Source organism: Sus scrofa, chromosome 3 (assembly GCF_000003025.6).
Source record: "Sus scrofa isolate TJ Tabasco breed Duroc chromosome 3, Sscrofa11.1, whole genome shotgun sequence".
Classification (NCBI taxonomy): Eukaryota; Metazoa; Chordata; class Mammalia; order Artiodactyla; family Suidae; genus Sus; species Sus scrofa.
The window spans coordinates 94,069,196-94,085,924 of NC_010445.4; the positions used below are offsets into that span (position 1 = coordinate 94,069,196).

Here is a 16,729-nt window from a genome sequence, read left to right on the forward strand (position 1 = left end):
TAAGATGCATAATAAGTGGTATGAATAGTCATATCAGCTGTATGTCAGATGACCATAAAATCTTAGTGGCAAATAACAATAAATGTTTATTTCGCTCAGACATCTAAGAGTTGACTGATCTAGATGGGCTCATCTCCAGGGCTTGGCCAAGGCAGCTTCATTTCACGCGTCCCTGTTCTTCTTCTTGGGAACAGGAGCCCAGCCTGGGCGGGCTCTATTCATGGCAATGAAAGAAGCACAAGAGGCCTTGGAACTGGCACACTACTGTTTCCATCTTAGGCTGCTGGCTTCGACTTTGGTTAATAGCATAAGGTGGTCACATGGCCAAACTCAAAACCAAAGGATGGGGACATGTACTCCGTTCCTTTAGTGGGGGGACTGCAAAGACATAGGGTAAAAAGTGTGGATGTGGGGCAGTGTGAAGAGTTGGGGCCATAACACAATCTCCTATTGTAATTAAGAAGGTTGGTGCTGCTGTGGTTGGAACAACTGGGGATGGTTTGATAGAAGAGGTGACATGAAGGGCCAGTGGGATGTGGGCAAGAAGGAAGGATCCACATGAGTAAAGTCTCGACTGATACCTATTACCCATTTGTCTCTCCATTTCTGCTCTCTGCCCTTCTCCACCCCTGCCCTCTGCCTGGAAGGGTGACCTCCGTGAAACTGCATTAATTTGTTAAGCAAAGCAGTACATTCCGAAGCAAAATGGAATCTAGGACTCTGGTTCCCCTGTCCCCAGGTAAGATCTGCACACACCTGCCCTTTGGGGGACTCTGCAGGAAGCTAAGGAGATAGCTGTCATGAGCCTTGGGTTGGTTTGGCATTCCTAGCAACACTAAAAGTGTCTCCCCTCCTCCACTGAGCCCAGGGAAGGGAGGTTAGAGTAAAAAGCCACTTGAGGGAGCAGGGGAGACAGGATCACATGTGCCCCCTTCTCCAAGGAACTCAGCCGGGGACTGTGCTGCATTCAACAGCCAGAGCTGGGACCACTTCACATGCTTTGTCATTGTTATTTGGCTGGCTCTGATGTTTCTGCTTCTCTCTGCCCTCTCACTTTAACCAACATCCGTTCTCACTTTTCCCTCCCTTGTAGCTTTAATGTATGCATGGTTTCTGCTTCCTCCCAATTTCAGTTTATTCATAGCCTGAACTTCTAATAACCCTTCATAGCCCTGACTGCTTAGCCTCTCTCTTTGTGTTCACTGTTGTGTGTGTCCTAGCTACCTTAGCCATCATGATTTCCTAGTTGACTTTTTCAAAGGCAGGAATGAGAGTGGCCTGCTTTGTCTCTATTTGGGTAGCACTTTTCCTGCTAGCCACTGGGCAGCCCGTGGATTCGGAAGGTGCCCTGCTGGGCTCAGTGGGGGGACAGGGAGGCAGGGACCTATTGCATAGCCTACAGCAGCCTTGGGTTGTTCCTAAGCAGGAGCTGTGGGTAGGGGTCCGTTTCCCTTATGATTATGGTTGTGTTTGGTCCCATCTGTGGCCTGTGGAAATTCCCGGGCCAGGGATTGAATCCGAGCTGCAGCTGCAACCTACACCACAGCTGGGGCAACACCAGATCCTTAACCTGCTGTGCCACAGCAGGAACTCCTGGGTTTCCCTTAGAAGGGGCTCTGGGGGCAGCAGGCACCATGCTGAAGGTTGATGGGCATGTTCATGGAGCGACACATCAATCGTAGGTTTGGCACGTAACCAGATGAGAGACTTGTGTATTAGCACAGCACAACTTTCGTGTCCATTATCTCATCAGATTCTCAGAATGCCCTATGAGGCAATTGAAGGCAGGTGTAATTATTGCTTCCTGACAAGCAAGGAACCTGAGTCACACAGAGAGATGAAGTGAATGGCTTCTGAGTGCAAAGGACATTAGTGGTTGAGCTCGGACTGGAAAGCAGGCAGGCTCTCTGTCTCCTTCCCCGATGACTTTATACTAGACCATAAGGATGGTCTTTGGGGCTCCACCTCTATGAGGTCAGATGATTTTCTGTCTCAAAAAAGGCAAGAAATATGTATGTAGATGTTTATTGTGACATTGTTTATAGTAGCAAAAGACTGCAAAAAAAGTTGAATTTCCACCAGAAGGGATCTGGTTAGTGATGTATCCACATCAAGACTACCACACAGATTTTGAGAAGACTAAGACTAAAGAAAAAAGAAACCAAATAAGGTAGATGCATTAGCACAAATATGGCATGCTCTTCAGGATATATTATTCAATGCAAAAAGCAAAAGCAGTGCTCACATATGTATTAAGTTGTGAAAACAGGAGTTCCCTGGTGGCTTAGTGGGTCAAAGATCTGGTGCTGTCACTGCAGCATCTTGGGTCGCTGCTGTGGCACAGGTTTGATCCCTGGCCCAGGAACTTTTGTATGCTGTGGGCACAGCCAAAAAATATAAAAATATATGGTATAGTGGTATCTGTCTGGAAAGACACATAAAAAACTTGCTCGTGATGGCTCTCTCTGAGGTGGGAGAGTGGAAGGGTTAGGGTAGGCAGGAGACATTCTTAACTGTGTGTAACATTTTGTACTCTTTGACTTTAAAAAAAAATGTGCATAGGAATTCCCATCGTGGCTCAGCAGTTAATGAGCCTGACTAGTAACCACGAGGACGCGGGTTCGATCCCTGGCCCTGCTCAGTCGGTCAAGGATCTGGCGTTGCTGTGAGCTGTGGTGTAGGTTGCAGAGGCAGCTCAGATGCCATGGTGCTGTGGCTGTGGTGTAGGCCAGTAGCTGCAGCTCCAAACCAACCCCTAGCCTGGGAATTTCCATATGCCACGGGCGTGGCCCCTAAAAAAAAATAAATCTTATAAAAATTAAAAAAATTAAAAAATGTGCATATGTTACATTTTCAATTAAATTTTTAAAAAGGCGTCTGGAAGAGAGAGTTTCGCTCAAGATAGATGAAGGGAGTTTAGGCTGTATAATTTGTTCTAACTGAGGACAGGAAGACGTCTTTAAGCCTCTGGGTCATTTCCTCTACGCACCCTCTCCAGTCTGGGGTTGTCATTACTTCAACTAGGGACATATATCTTTTTTTGTTTGTTTTGTTTTGTCTTTTGTCTTCTTAGGGCCGCACTCTTGGCATATGGAGGTTCCCAGGCTAGGGGTCAAATTGGAGCTATAGCTGCCGGCCTACGCCACAGCCACAGCAATTCGCCAGATCCGAGCTGCGTCTGCAACCTACACCACAGCTCACGGCAACGTCGGATCCTTAACCCACTGAGCAAGGCCAGGGATCGAACCCCCAGCCTCATGGTTCCTAGTCATTCCTAGTCGGGTTCGTTTCTGCTGTGCCATGACGGGAACTCCTGGGACAGATGTCTTAATGCTGTAATGTCTTCTTCCTTCCTGGCTGCCTCAGCTACAGCCTGCTGTGACTTTGAGACACTTCAGCTCAGGTGTGCTGGAGCATTGAGAGGATTAAAATAGTAACATCAACCATTGCACAATTACTGGGCACAGACCATGTCCCAGATATTGGGGATTTTTCCATGGATTATTTTATGTAGTTTTTCAGAGCAATCATGTGAGTTAGGTACTGCTATTATCCCTATCTTCCTAGAAGTGCAAGTGAGTTTCAGAAAGGGTAAGTCACCTGCCTATAGTGACACAGTTAGGATCAGGTAAAGCCAGGACTTAAACACCCAAGTCCCTGTATTAAAGCCTTTCCTGTTGGAAATACTGAAAGTGGTTTTTTGGGGGGGCTTCAAGGAGCTAGAACTCAAAGCCTCTGGCCAAGACAAGAATTACCCCACCTATCTCATTGTAATGCTCCCTCCCCCACCTCGAGCAAGCTGGCCTCTCCTTCCTGCCCTCTCCTAAGAAAGGTATGTGGTCCACTCCTCACCTTGCCCCTCCAGGGCCCTCATATACCCCCAACCCACCAGCAAGTGTATCCTAAGACCCCTCTTACCCCATCCAATCAGCAGGTCAGCAGATGTATCCTAAGACCTCTCCTCTTACCCTGGGCTGTAAAAACAGACACCACCATGCACCCTGCCCGGGGTGGAGGGGGTCGGATGGGCTCTCTCGCATCACCAGGAAGTTGGCCCACTGTGCTAGCAGTGTTTCTTATCTCAATAAACTCTTCTTCTTCATCACCTCGCTAGGCTGGAAAATTCTTCTTTCTGACCCGCCTGCACAGACCACAACAGTTTCTGTTTTCCTGACTGAACCCTGGCTCGTAGAGTGGATGTTCAAGAGGAAGCAGTGACCTACGTGCTCAGGGATTTTGGGGGGAAATCCGACTGAGGAGGGCTGCTTGAGCACAGCCCTTCCTGGGCATATGTAGGGACGTGTGTGAAGGCGTGTGGATGTCCAGGTCACTCAGGAGCTGTCCTCTTGCTCCTTTACCGCCCCTGCCCAACCAGTCCCTGCTTTGCCTGTGCCCTTCTCACGTGACTACCCAGCCCTCTTAATCATGAAACTTAATCAGTAACTGCCAGTGTGCTTGCCCCCTGCCCCAGCTAGTGATTGTTCTAATCTAGCTCCACCTTCTAGTTCATTAAAGGAAACATCTGCCCTCATGTTGGTTGGTAACCGAAGAGGTTGAGAGGGATGTGCCCCAGCTGCTTGTTTCCCTGGTAATGGATGAGCCAACCTGACATCAATTCCCTCTATAAATGGTAATCCCCTCCTTTGGGTCCCCTTCCCCTGTAAATAAACCAAGAAACCATTAAACTGTTGCTCTTTCCAGGCTCCCTCTTTGGTCTCCAGGCTGGGCAACAAGAAGGCTTGCAGGCCGTGGGGTGCAGCCCAACAGCATGTGTATGAGTGTTGAATTAGTTGGGGTCTCATCAGGAGACAGAAACCATACAGTAATTCCAACAAGGAAGGTAGAACCATTAACTAGTGACAGAGGATTGGCTCCTTAGGGGTAAAGAGAACTCTAAATAAAAATGGAATGAATTTGGGAGAGGTGCCCCCTAGAGGCTGCAATTCAGGTCTCATTAGAGAGGGTGGCGATGGAGCCACTGAATGTGTAAAAGTTCGCTGAGGTCAAGGTCAAGCAGATCTAGACTGGCAAGCAGGACGCTGTCCACTGGGGTGCCAACAAAACTCACCCAGAAGCTGCCTAGAAGATGGTGTTAAACTTTCCAGGAAGTCACTGGAGAACCTCAGCTGGGGAACTTGTTGGGACGAACAAAACCTGAAGCCCCTGAAACTCTCTGGAGGTGAGTACCACCTTGTGTGCCAGCCCAGCTTTGTGGGAGTAAGAAAAAATGAAAAAGCAGCCTCTTCTTCCTCTGATGGCTCTCTAGCGCCCTCTACTGACAAAACTTAATATCATGGGCTGGCAGGGGAAATGCTTATGAGGTTTTGCTTCAGTATCAGGAGCTGGGTAATTAAGGGTGGATTTACAGCTGAGAGGAAATAAATTGATAACTGACACCACATTCATGTACTAGGACTTCAGTTTCCTTTCAACATGCCTGCATTAATGCCCTGGGGGAAGCTCCTGACTTTTTAAGAAATTTGCCCCAAACAATTTTTCACAAGCCTCTTCCAGGTTCATGACCCTGTGCTAGGTACCGAGGAGGAGAGCATCAAGGATCATCATATGTAGTTAGTTCTTACCTGTGCAGCACATGTAATCTATCGGGAGAGAGAGAATGCTTCTTGATGTTCCCTAGCTCTCCTGCCTTACTAACATTTTTTGCTGGCAGTTTTCTCAGGCTACAAAACGCTCTCTTCTTCTTTTTTTAAATTGTCTTTTTCTCCTTTTAGGGCCACACCTGTGGCATGTGGAGGTTCCCAGGCTAGGGGTTTAATCGGAACTGTAGCTGCCAGCCTACGCCAGGGCCACAGCAATGCCAGATTCGAACCACGTCTGCGACCTGCACCACAGCTCACGGCAGTGCCGGATCCTTAACCCACTGAGCAAGGTCAGGGATCGAACCTGCAACCTCATGGTTCCTAGTCAGATTTGTTTCTGCTTCGCCACCACGGGAACTCCAGAATCCTCTCTTCTTTAGCCCCATCCATGAAAGTCCCTCCAGCCTTTAGGGCCCAACCCAGCTACCACCCCCTGTGAAACTGTGCTTTGTGTCTCTCTGGCTGCTTTGTGTTCAATGATCTGGTGCGTGTTTCGTCCTCCCCCTAGTGGAGGATGAGGGCAGGGCAACTGCCTGCTCACAGCAGGTGCCAGTAAAGGGTCTGTGCAGCCGATGGCCCTGGTCAGGCTGTGGCTCCCTTCCTGCTTGCGAATGTGACACAGGCAGGCAGAGCAGACGGTCAAGGAGCTACACCTTCTCCTTTATGTCCTTATACCTTCCAAACAGAACCAGAGGCCTCACTTCTGCCCGCTTTCTTTCTTTGATCCCTCTACTCCGATGAGGGGGAACTAGCAGCAGAGGGAGTCCCACAAAGTTGAGTGTAAATTAAGTTTTGTGAGTTTAACCCTATTTTAAATGTTTGGGAAGTAGGGTGATGGGTGTGGGAACTTTGCTACTTAAAGGAATTTTGTGCCTCCTTTCACAAAGCTGCTTTCCCCCGGTCTAGAATGTCTGTAAATCCAATGGCCATTTAGATACCAGGCTTGTTAAAGCAGAGCCTCCTGTGGTGAAGCCCGAATGCAGGTACTCTTATGCTCTAACCAGTGGGAGCACCTCATGGCAGGAATACTCCAATGAAGAGCCGGCATAAGTCGAAATTCCAGATTTTCATTATTCAGAGCTGGAAGGGGGCATGAGGCCCCTCCAGCCTGGGCCCCAGGGTCTCTCAACTTTTTTTTTTTCTTGTCTTTTTGCCATTTCTTGGGCCGCTCCCGTGGCATATGGAGGTTCCCAGGCTAGGAGTCCAATCAGAGCTGTAGCTGCCAGCCCACACCAGAGCCACAGAAAAGCGGGATCTGAGCTGAATCTGCGACCTATACCACAGCCTGCAGCAACCCCGGATCCTTAACTCACTGAGCAAGGCCAGGGATCGAACCCACAACCTCATGGTTCCTAGTCGGATTGGTTAACCATTGAGCCACAATGGGAACTCCAGGAGCAACTTTTGATTAACTCCTTTGGGGTCAGAGGAAGGGTGCAGCAGGGTGCAGTGAAAAATGTTCTGCTCCCAGGATTGGGGTCCTGGGGTCCCAGGCCAAGCTCTGCCATTAGCTTAGCCAAGACCTTGTCAAGTCATTGGAACCCCCTAGGGGTGCAGCTTCTGCATGTAAAAACTAGGGCCATGCAGCCTGCCCTGATCATACAAGCCTGGTATCCTTGTTCCCACCTTACACCTGGTGGGTATGGAGCCTGGTGGTGCATCTGCTGTTAGACACGCCCCGGAGCTGGCCTTCCAAGATAATGGAAGTTTTCTCCTGTGACAATGCTGAAGTCGCCCTCAAAAAAGCCTCCTTGAATGTTTCATCGGACACTTTTTTTTTTCCCATTTCATGCAAGTTAACATAAAATAAACATATTCCTGTAAAAAGGACTTATATTCATCTTCCTTTCTGCGGCTACAACCGGAGGGCAATGGGACTTCTGCGAAGCAGCTGTTGGCCAACACTGCCCTCTTGTGGCCCAGCTTGTCCTTACTGGGCAGCTCTCAGCCCAGGAGTTTTTCCAAAGGTTCTTGCTCCCGGTCGTTTGCAGAATTACCAGGTCATGCCAGAAGAGCTAAATCCACGAGACCTCCAGGAGGGATTCCAGCTCCAAAGAGTCCCTGGTGGCAACCCAACTTGGCAGAACTGGCTTGTGGGGTCTGTGTTCCCGGGAGGAGACTGTGGGGGGGGGAATATGTCATAAACAGGAATACTCATCAGCTGAGTGCAGACAGAACTACGGGAGTGAGACCAGCAATGGAAGGAGCCATAAGGGGGGGGGCATTGCTAAACCTCAGGACCTCTATTGGTAAATAGCCGGCTGCCGTCCCAGCAGGCAGGAGGCTAGGAGAGCTGTGACAGCAAGCATGTGGCTTTGTCCTGGGTCCTGAGGTACAGCCTTCAACCCTTGCAGGGGTGAAGGGCTGCAGGGCTATGGTCCCTGAAGTGGAATGACAGGAAGACAATGGAGACCCTAGGAGGGGTGGAGCTGGCAGGGAATCAGCATCTGGGCTTAGGAAATTAGGGGACAGGGCAAGACTAACACTCAGGCCTTGGACCTGGGGCAACAGGTGGCTTGGTGTCCAGAGCCGGGGCTACTTAGAGCAGGTCTGGCCCTGAGCCTGACCGGTGCCTGTGAGTGCTATGTACTCCTGCAGTGACCAGGAGCCTCTGGATGGATGGAAATCTCCAGGGGGAGCTGAACCTGTGGGAAAGGATTGAAGGCCTCTAGCTGTGCATGTACGGCTCTCATTTCAGGCCCGTGTTTGGATTTTTACAGGATTCCGGGTAAGGTCTGGGCTTGGCAGAGTCTAAAAGAGCGGAGCTCGTGTTTGTTCTCTGGCAGCCCAAGCAGGACCTGGCTCCGCTCTGACAGCTCAGGCCTGCTTCCCTCTGCAGCTCGTGCACCTGCTTTGAGCCATAGAATAACGTCCCAGCCATGGAAACAAAGGTGCCACTGGAGCTGCCACCTGAAAGGGGTCCCATCTACTGACTCACACCATGTGATGGTGGCCGAGGGTGGCCTAACCAGCCATTCTTCCCAGGCTTATTTGCACCTGAACCATTGGTGATGGAATTGTAGGTGCAGGAGCAGGATAATGACAGAGATGACTGGGAGTTTGGGGATGGTTTCTCAGAACCCCTCATTGTGTCACAAGATGACAACACCCCGTCAACTTAAAATCCCAGCATGTGACGTGGGAGCTTCCCTAAGGACCCACATGTGGGCCATGGCTGTGCTATCTCTGCTGGTTAAGAGGCTGCTTACACTGCTGGCAGGATCAAAAATGGGTCCTTCTAACAGGGACTGGGTCAGCTCCTGTGTCTCACCTGTGGTTTATAGGAATTTTTTTTTTTTTTAATGGTTGCACCCATGGCATATGAAAGTTCCTGGGCCAGGGATTGAATCCGAGAAGCAGCTGCAACCTATGCCACACTCGTGGTAGCGCTGGATCCTTAATGCACTGTGCGAGGCCAGGGATGGAACCCGCACCTCTGCCAACCCCAGCTGCTGCAGTCTGATTCTGAACCCTCTGTGCCACAGCAGGAACTCCTAGAGGATTTTTCCATGTAATTTTGCTTTCAGGTGCTACCCCAGAGCAGCATGCCCTAGGAAGCCAGGCCTAAGGAACACATGCAAAGATCGAGATTCCAAGACCAGATACACTCTTGGGAAGCACCTCAGACCACATGCTCGTCGCCTGCACCCCGTTCCCATCCCCTCCACCCCGCCCCCACTAGACACCCCCAGTTTGCACCATAAAGGTCTAGCCATGAAGGAGCCTGTTTAATGCGCAGATTTGATCTGACTCATTTTCCCTGGTGTGCTCTGTGTTTCTTGCCCTTAGAGCTAATTTCCAACAGGACTCACAGGGGACTTGCTTTAGGAACGCTGGGATCATTAGTAGCATTCCTTCTGTTATCTCCCTTGGCTATGACGTCGGGTCATCTCCCCAACATGGGGTTGGAAGTGAGGTTGCCAGATTTCGCCACTAAAAATACGGGAGGACCAGCTAAACAGCTCATCAGGTTTTAGCATGAGTTTGTATCATGAGGTGTGGCAGCGCTATTTGGAAGATGCCTGGGAGGTAGGAGTATTTCTGGAAACAGGCGGACATAGAGCTCCACGGAAGAACCACACCAGGGCCGTGGCCTCAGGCCTGGGGGCCACCATCACCAGTCACCTGCATGCGTTAGGGCCCGGGCTAGGGCTCCACAGGCATTGTCTAATTTAACTCTCCTCGGCAGGAATTGTTACCATTGCCCCTATTTATGGGTGAAGAAACTGCGGCTCAGAGAAGCTAAGTGGTTTGCCCCCGTCACACAGCTGTCAAGTAGCAAAGCTGGGATCCAAATCCCGAGGTTTCTTTTACTCCAATGTCTGGTGCTTTGCTTCCTCTTGGCCACTGGACTCACTGTCTGTTGCTCACTCGTGGACTGCAGCTCCCACAAATCATCTTCCCAAGACCCCATAACCCTTCGCCTCGCCCCCTTCTCTAGATCCTCCCTGGTTCCCAGTGACCAGGGTTCTGCCAATGATATTTTTGGCTGCTACGGAGTGGGAAGTGGTGGGGGTTTTCAGTTCTATAAGGCTTACTTGATCCTTGGAATATGACTCAGCCATGAAAGAATGCTATTTGCAGCAACATGGATGGACCTAGAGATTATCCTACTAAGTGAATTAAGACAAACACAAATACGATAGCACATCTACGTGGAATCTAAAAACACAGATACAAATGAACTTATTTACAAAACAGAAACAGACCCACAGACCTCACCAGGGGGGAGAGGTGGAGGGGGAGGGATTAACATATACACACCATTACATATAAAATAGATAATCAACAAGGACCTATAATGTAACACAGGGAACTCTACTCAATATTCAGTAATAATCTGTAAGGGGAAAGACTCTGAAAAAGGACGGATGGATGTATACGTATAACTGAGTCACTGTGTTGTACACCTGAAATGAACCCAACATCACAAATCAACTATATTCCAATAGAAAACACAATTGAAAAAAATGCTTTACTTGAACCTTCCCTGCCTTCCCTTTTTGCTGCTGCCCATCAGTCAGATGTCACCTTCTGTTCCCCTTGAACCATTTCCCTTTTCTGCACCAAGTGGACTTCCTCTTTGCGGGCCTTAGGGTGTGTGTGGTCCACCCCCCAGCCCCGTGGCACTGATCACATTGTAATGTTACCATTGGCTCACATGTTTCTAGACCTCAGGGTTTTGTTTTTTTTTTTTTTTTTTTTTACTTTTTAGAGAAATTTTAGGTTCGTCCCAAAGACTTAAGTCTTTTTTTTGTTTGTCTTTTTAAACTCTTAATTTAGGGAGTTCCTGTCGTGGCTCAGTGGAAACGAATCTGACTAGCATCCATGAGGACACAGGTTCAATCCCTGGCCTCGCTCAGTGAGTTAAGGATCTGGTGTTGCTGTGGCTGTGGCGTAAGCCAGCCGCTACAGCTCTGATTCAATGCCTAGCCTGGAAACTTCCATATGCCGCAGGTGCAGCCCTAAAAAGACAAAAACCAACCCCCCCAAAGTCCCCTTGATTTAAAAAAGAAGTTTTAGGCTCATACAAAAAGACTTCAGGCTTTCTTTCAGGACAAGGCCTGTGATTCATCTGTTCCCTCAGCACCTAGCATGGCATGTGGCTCATAGCTGGTATTCAACTACATGCTTGTTGAGTGGTAAGTGAGGCAAGACACACTGGAAATGATGTAAAATATGGAGTTCCACGGCAGCCTAGCAGGTTAAGGATCCAGTGTTGTCATGGCTGTGGCTTGGGTCACTGCCGTGGCATCCCTGGCCTGGGAACATTTCACGGGCTGCAGCCAGAAAACCAAACAAAACAATACAAACAGCAAAGAGATGTATCTGTGCTGCATAACATGAATTGAGGACTGGTTTATGGGCATTCAAGAGTAGTTCTTTTTCACGGCCCTCCCCAGGGGGGTTTTCAAATTTGCTTCAGAATCCTCCGCCCAAGTAGCCTCTCGCTGGCAGCAGTACCACTTTTGTCCAGAAGATGGCAGGCGAGGCCAGCAGGAGAGCATCACGCGGCCGCTGGAGGAGCCAGGCCTGCGCAGGTGGTGCTCCTTTTCAAAAAAGATGCGGGGCACCTGAAGCCTATTTGCCAACCCTAAAAATGCGCATGGGCGAGACGCCCTGGTTTTCAAGGTGGGTTCTCTGGCTGATCCCTGTGAAAAGGAGTGTTTCAGGGGGAAATGTGGCAGGGGGTGGTCAAAGGGCTGCTCCTCCAAAGCCCCCCTTTGAGTAGCCTGCACTGTGGAAACTGAACTTCCTATTAAGCAGACACAGCCCTCAAACTCTACGTGACTCAGGACCACAGCCCTTCTGCCTCTTGAAGCTCATGTGCTTTGGAAATCGCTCTCAGCTCTGTGGCCACCTCCCCAGCTGACTGGAAGCTTCTGTGGGGTCACATCCACCTTCACTTGGGCCTGCACCCTTCTAACAGGTAAGGAAAGAGCTTCTGACTTGAGCTGGCTGGAAAGTGGGGGCAGGTGAACAGCATGGCCCCAGGGAGTTTCCAGCACGATGGGAATTTGCCAAAGAGGTCGTTTGCAGGCCCTGTGAGGCCTACCCTCCCTTCTTCTCAAAGTTGGCAGCCCAGGCTAAGGTAAGGCCAGCTTCCCCCTCCCCAAGGGGGCAGAGGTGTGACCGTGGGAAGAGGGAAAGCCTCTCCCTAATCTTGTGCTAGACCAGCTGGGAAGGCTGCAACCCCACCCCCACCTCCATTTTCCTTCTGACCTAAATCTTCCCTGAAGCTGAGCCGGGCTCCGGGCCAGGGTGTCAGCTGTGGACAAAAGCGCCCTGTTCAGGCCTGGCTGCTGTGTTTTCCTACACAGCCTAACAAACTGTCAGACTCCCCCAAGTCAATGTGATAACACAGAAATATGCAAAAAATGGCAGTGGCCTCAGGCCTACCTCCCAGGAAACCAGAAACACTGCCCCCTCCTGTTTTTACCACAGGGTGAGGAAGCAGCCCACTCCTCGGGCTCCAGGTCTGGCTGGTCACGCGGTGGGTGCTGTGTTGGATGCTTCCTGGGGCCGAGCTTGCCCTATTTTTTCTGGCTGACTGGGGAGCCATTACTCACTGCTTCTTCCCTTCCCCCATGGCTTCCTCCTCCTTCCAGCCCCCTGGCTGCTCTGCCTCTGGCATTGTGGGGCTCCTGGGAGAGGACTGGGCTGGGCTGGAGACCCAGGCGAGTTCTGCTGAAACGACCCATTGGGGTGCGACCTTGAGGAGGTACTTCTGCAAAATGGGAGCAGTGACATGTGCTCGCTGTCGCAGGCCAGCTGCCTGCGGGCTCTGTTCATATAGATGGTGCAGATGAAAATGGGGTGTGCAGGCATGCTGGGCCGGCCTTTCTGGGGACCTGGAAGGTGAAAAGAAGAGGGAAAGATGGAAAGATGAGTGGGATTTAGACGTGTACACATTACGGAGGAGGAGGTCCCAGGTTGGGGAAGTGGTGAGAACAATGGCACAATGATAGGGGTCCGTGGAACATTTCCTAGGAACAGTGGGGACCTCATCCTGGCTTAATCGGAAGCTGTGTGTGTGTGTACATGCAAGTGTGCCCTTCATGGGAGATAATTCTGGGAACTTGGTACGAGGCCAAGCCACTTGAAGTCATGGGGGGACACTGCAAGTTTATGAGTGAGGATCCCATGCAGAGTGGTGTGAGGAAGGTTCATGTGGCTGTTGGTGTATGAGAGAGGGTTGGAGGGCCCGAGAGGAGGAGAGGATGGTGGGGGGACCAAGATGGCCAGAGAGGATGGTGTGTGGGACCAAGATGGCCAGAGAGGATGGTGGGGGACCAAGATGGGACCCAGGCAACGGAAACAAAAGCCATTAGGCAGGAGGGATCCATAGGCTTTGACTGAGCTTAGGCCTCAGACACTGGGAGGCTACCAGCACCTTGGAAGAAGTGGGCAAGGCCGTAGGGGAAAGCCTACCGAGGGGAGAATGTTCATCCTTAAAGATGTGGCCCCTGCAGTGACTGATTTCATGTGGCCCAATACAAGGAGTAACAGGTGGGCGGGAAGGAGGGGGGATGTCCGCAATTGATGGCATGCCTCCAAATGGCTCTTCTCACCACTCCAGCCTCCTGGGCATGTCAGACGGCCCTGTCCCTGTGTCCTGACTCGGCCTCTAGCTACCAGTCCCTTTTTCTTTTCTTTGATTATTATTTAAAATTTTTTTATTATGGTCGATTTACAATGTTCTGTCAATTTCTGCTGTGCAGCAAAGTGACCCAGTCCTACATATGCATCTACATTCTTTTTCTCACATTATCCTCCAAGCAATTAGATGTAGTTCCCTATGCTACTCAGTAGGATCTCAATGCTTAGTCACTCCAAATGCTGTAGTTTGCATTTACTAACCCCAAACTCCCAGTCCATCCCACTCCTTCCTCCTCAGCAACCACAAGTCTATTCTCCAAGTCCATGAGTTTGTTTCTTTTCTGTGGACAGGTTCATCTGTGCCGTATATTAGATACCAGATATAAGTGATATCATAAGCTATTTGTCTTTTTTTGACTTCTTTCACTTAGTATGAAAGTTTCTGGTTCCATCCATGTTGCTGCAAATGGGATTATTTTGTTCTTTTTTATGGCTGAGTAGTATTCCATTGTATATATGTACCACATTTTCTTTCTTTTTTAAAAATTAATTAATTAACTTTTATTCTATTTTTTAAAACTGTTATTTCCCCAATACAATTTTTTTTTCTACTGTACAGCATGGTGACCCAGTTACACATATATGTATACATTCTATTTTCTCACATTATCATGCTCCATCATAAGTGACTAGACATAGTTCCCAGTGCTACACAGCAGGATCTCATTGCTAATCCATTCCAAAGGTAATAATAGTCTGCATCTATTAACCCCAAGCTCCCAGTCCCTCCCACTCCCTCCCCCTCCCCCCTTGGCAACCACAAGTCTATTCTCCAAGTCCATGATTTTCTTTTCTATGGGAAGTTTCATTTGTGTTGTGTATTAGATTCCAGATATAAGTGCTATCATATAGTATTTGTCTTTCTCTTTCGGACTGACTTCACTCAGTATGAGAGTCTCTAGTTCCATCCATGTTGCTGCAAATGGCATTATTTTGTTCTTTATTAATGGCTGAGTGGTATTCCATTGTGTCCATATACCACTTCTTCCTAATCCAATCATCTGTCATGGACATTTCGGTTGTTTCCATGTCTTGGCTATTGTGAATACTATGGACTAGCCACCAATCGCTTTAAGGAACTGAGAGCAGATCTTGGCCTGGGGGATAGGTCTCCAGCCATGGCTGGGCTTCCTTCACCAGGACTGATGTCCCTCTCCCTGCAGAGACAGGATTCTGCTATTGCTGCTGGATGGGTAGGCAGCTGAGCCACGCTTGGCTGGCTCTGTTTTGGGATGGAGACCAGGAGTTCTGCCTAAGAAGCGGGGAGAGAAACAACAAAAATGGTAGATCCTTTTCTGGAAGGGAAAAGGCAGCAGGAGGCACTTTATTCCTCAATTCAGACCCTTTCAGACAGCTGCTCAGATGATCGATGGAGACGTTTATTTGCTGCAGTTTCCTTGGAATCACTGATCTCTAGTCACTGCTCACTCCCCTGCAGCAGAACACTGCTAGCATTGTGGGGTGTGCATTTTAATTCTAAGGCAGTTGCAGATGCAAGCAAGACATTGATTAAATGTAGAACTGGCAGGAGCAGATAGGTGTAAGTGCCCACAATAGGGAGTTGGGTGGGGAGGGAGGACCCAGCTCTGTGGATAACCAGTCCCTCCCTCCTTCCGACCTCAGCTTTCCCATCTGTGAAATGAGGGTCCTGGGATGGAGACCCTCCAAGCTCTTCTTGTACGCTGACATCCTGCAATTTATTTTGTGTCATGGTCCCAGCCTGGACCTGGGTTCTGTGGGCAACGGTGGAGAAAACACACAGACTTTTGCCATCTGGAAAAGGCGGCCTCATAATTGGCCATCTCAGGCCTCTCAAGAGCTTCTGAATCTGTCTGGATCAGCCGAACAGAATTCTGGTCGTGTGGGCCGGTGTCAAATTTCACATTGTCCACCGTTGGGCTCCTACCAAAAGTTGGTTCTAAGAAGTAACTCTTAGGAGAGTTGGTCAAAGACTAATTTTCAAAGATTAAAAGAAAAAAATTTTAAAGCAATTAAATCCTTTTCTTCAAAGGGAATTTTATGTGGACATGAGATAAGACAAAGGAAGCTCTGGCTGCTCTGGGAGAGGGAACCCAGAGTCTCCAGGCTCCTCCGTGAATCTGTAGGCTCCAAGGAGCACAGTTTGAAAGTGACCCACCTAAGTGTCAGACAGTCTAATGACACTTGAGGAACAAGTGAGGTCCCTGATTCCACGTCCATGTCATACCTTTGCTTTTAGCAAAAGTGCCCTGAAAACTAGCACACAAATGCCTGGTCTGTATCTGCTGTTGGAGACACCGTATGTCACATCATGTGATGTTCTCCATGGAATGTCCCCACGTGAGGAATTTCTTTCAGCAGTTCTTACTAGGAAAAACTTTATCCACCTAGGAACCAAAATGTCCTTCAAGTCTTTGTGTAAAAAACCCAGCCAACCAACTAACAAGCAAACACGGTGTCTCCCTGAGAGGAGCTTTTCATAACGAGATGAATGTCCCTTGATGCAATTCCCTCTTAGTGCTGTGGGGTAGGTGCCATGGGTTGGCACTTGACATCCATTTAAAACTCCTTCTAATGTGTCTTCCTGTGCCTGAGAGGCTAGCAAGCTAAAAATATCACTTCCCAGATTCCCTTGCTCCTAGGCTTCTGGATTAAATTTCCATCACTCGATGTACTAATGCAGTATCTGGAGGTGGAAATGAAGGGACGTTGTCTTCATGTTGCGGTGATTCTTGCTGGTGACCAATGTGAATCTGGGTGAGGATGTTTCTACAGCTGGGACTCCAGGTCCGGTCACTGGGGTGGCAGTGCCTCACAGATTTTGAGACTGGAGTTTTGGCAGTGTGCTCTTGATTGCAAAGACTCTGCTTGCTGAGATTTGGTTCCCTGCCATCTTGATTCTGGCAGAGTTGGAAGCTCCCCTGGTGGGCAAGTTAGGTGGCAGGTTTATTTTAGTTTTTTCTTTAGTAAGATCTTTATTGGTTGGATCA

At 49.2% G+C, this 16,729-nt stretch overlaps 1 protein-coding gene and 1 long non-coding RNA gene across 4 annotated transcripts in view; both read left to right on the plus strand.

The window, feature by feature from the left end:
- ATP6V1E2 (ATPase H+ transporting V1 subunit E2) overlaps positions 1–9,280 on the plus strand; it is a 66,224-nt gene extending 56,944 nt beyond the window's left edge. Inside the window, exons 3-5 of one of the 3 annotated variants that reach the window (XR_002342728.1) lie at positions 648–739; positions 5,106–5,179; positions 9,128–9,280. The gene's annotated coding sequence lies outside the window, so the exon portion shown is untranslated. The other 2 variants (XR_002342727.1, XR_002342726.1) reach the window with 2 other exon arrangements.
- Positions 11,057–16,729, plus strand: part of LOC110260021 — an 89,562-nt gene continuing 83,889 nt past the window's right edge. The window contains exon 1 of the long non-coding RNA XR_002342733.1: positions 11,057–12,030. This is a non-coding gene — a long non-coding RNA (uncharacterized LOC110260021). The remainder of the gene's footprint in view (positions 12,031–16,729) is intronic.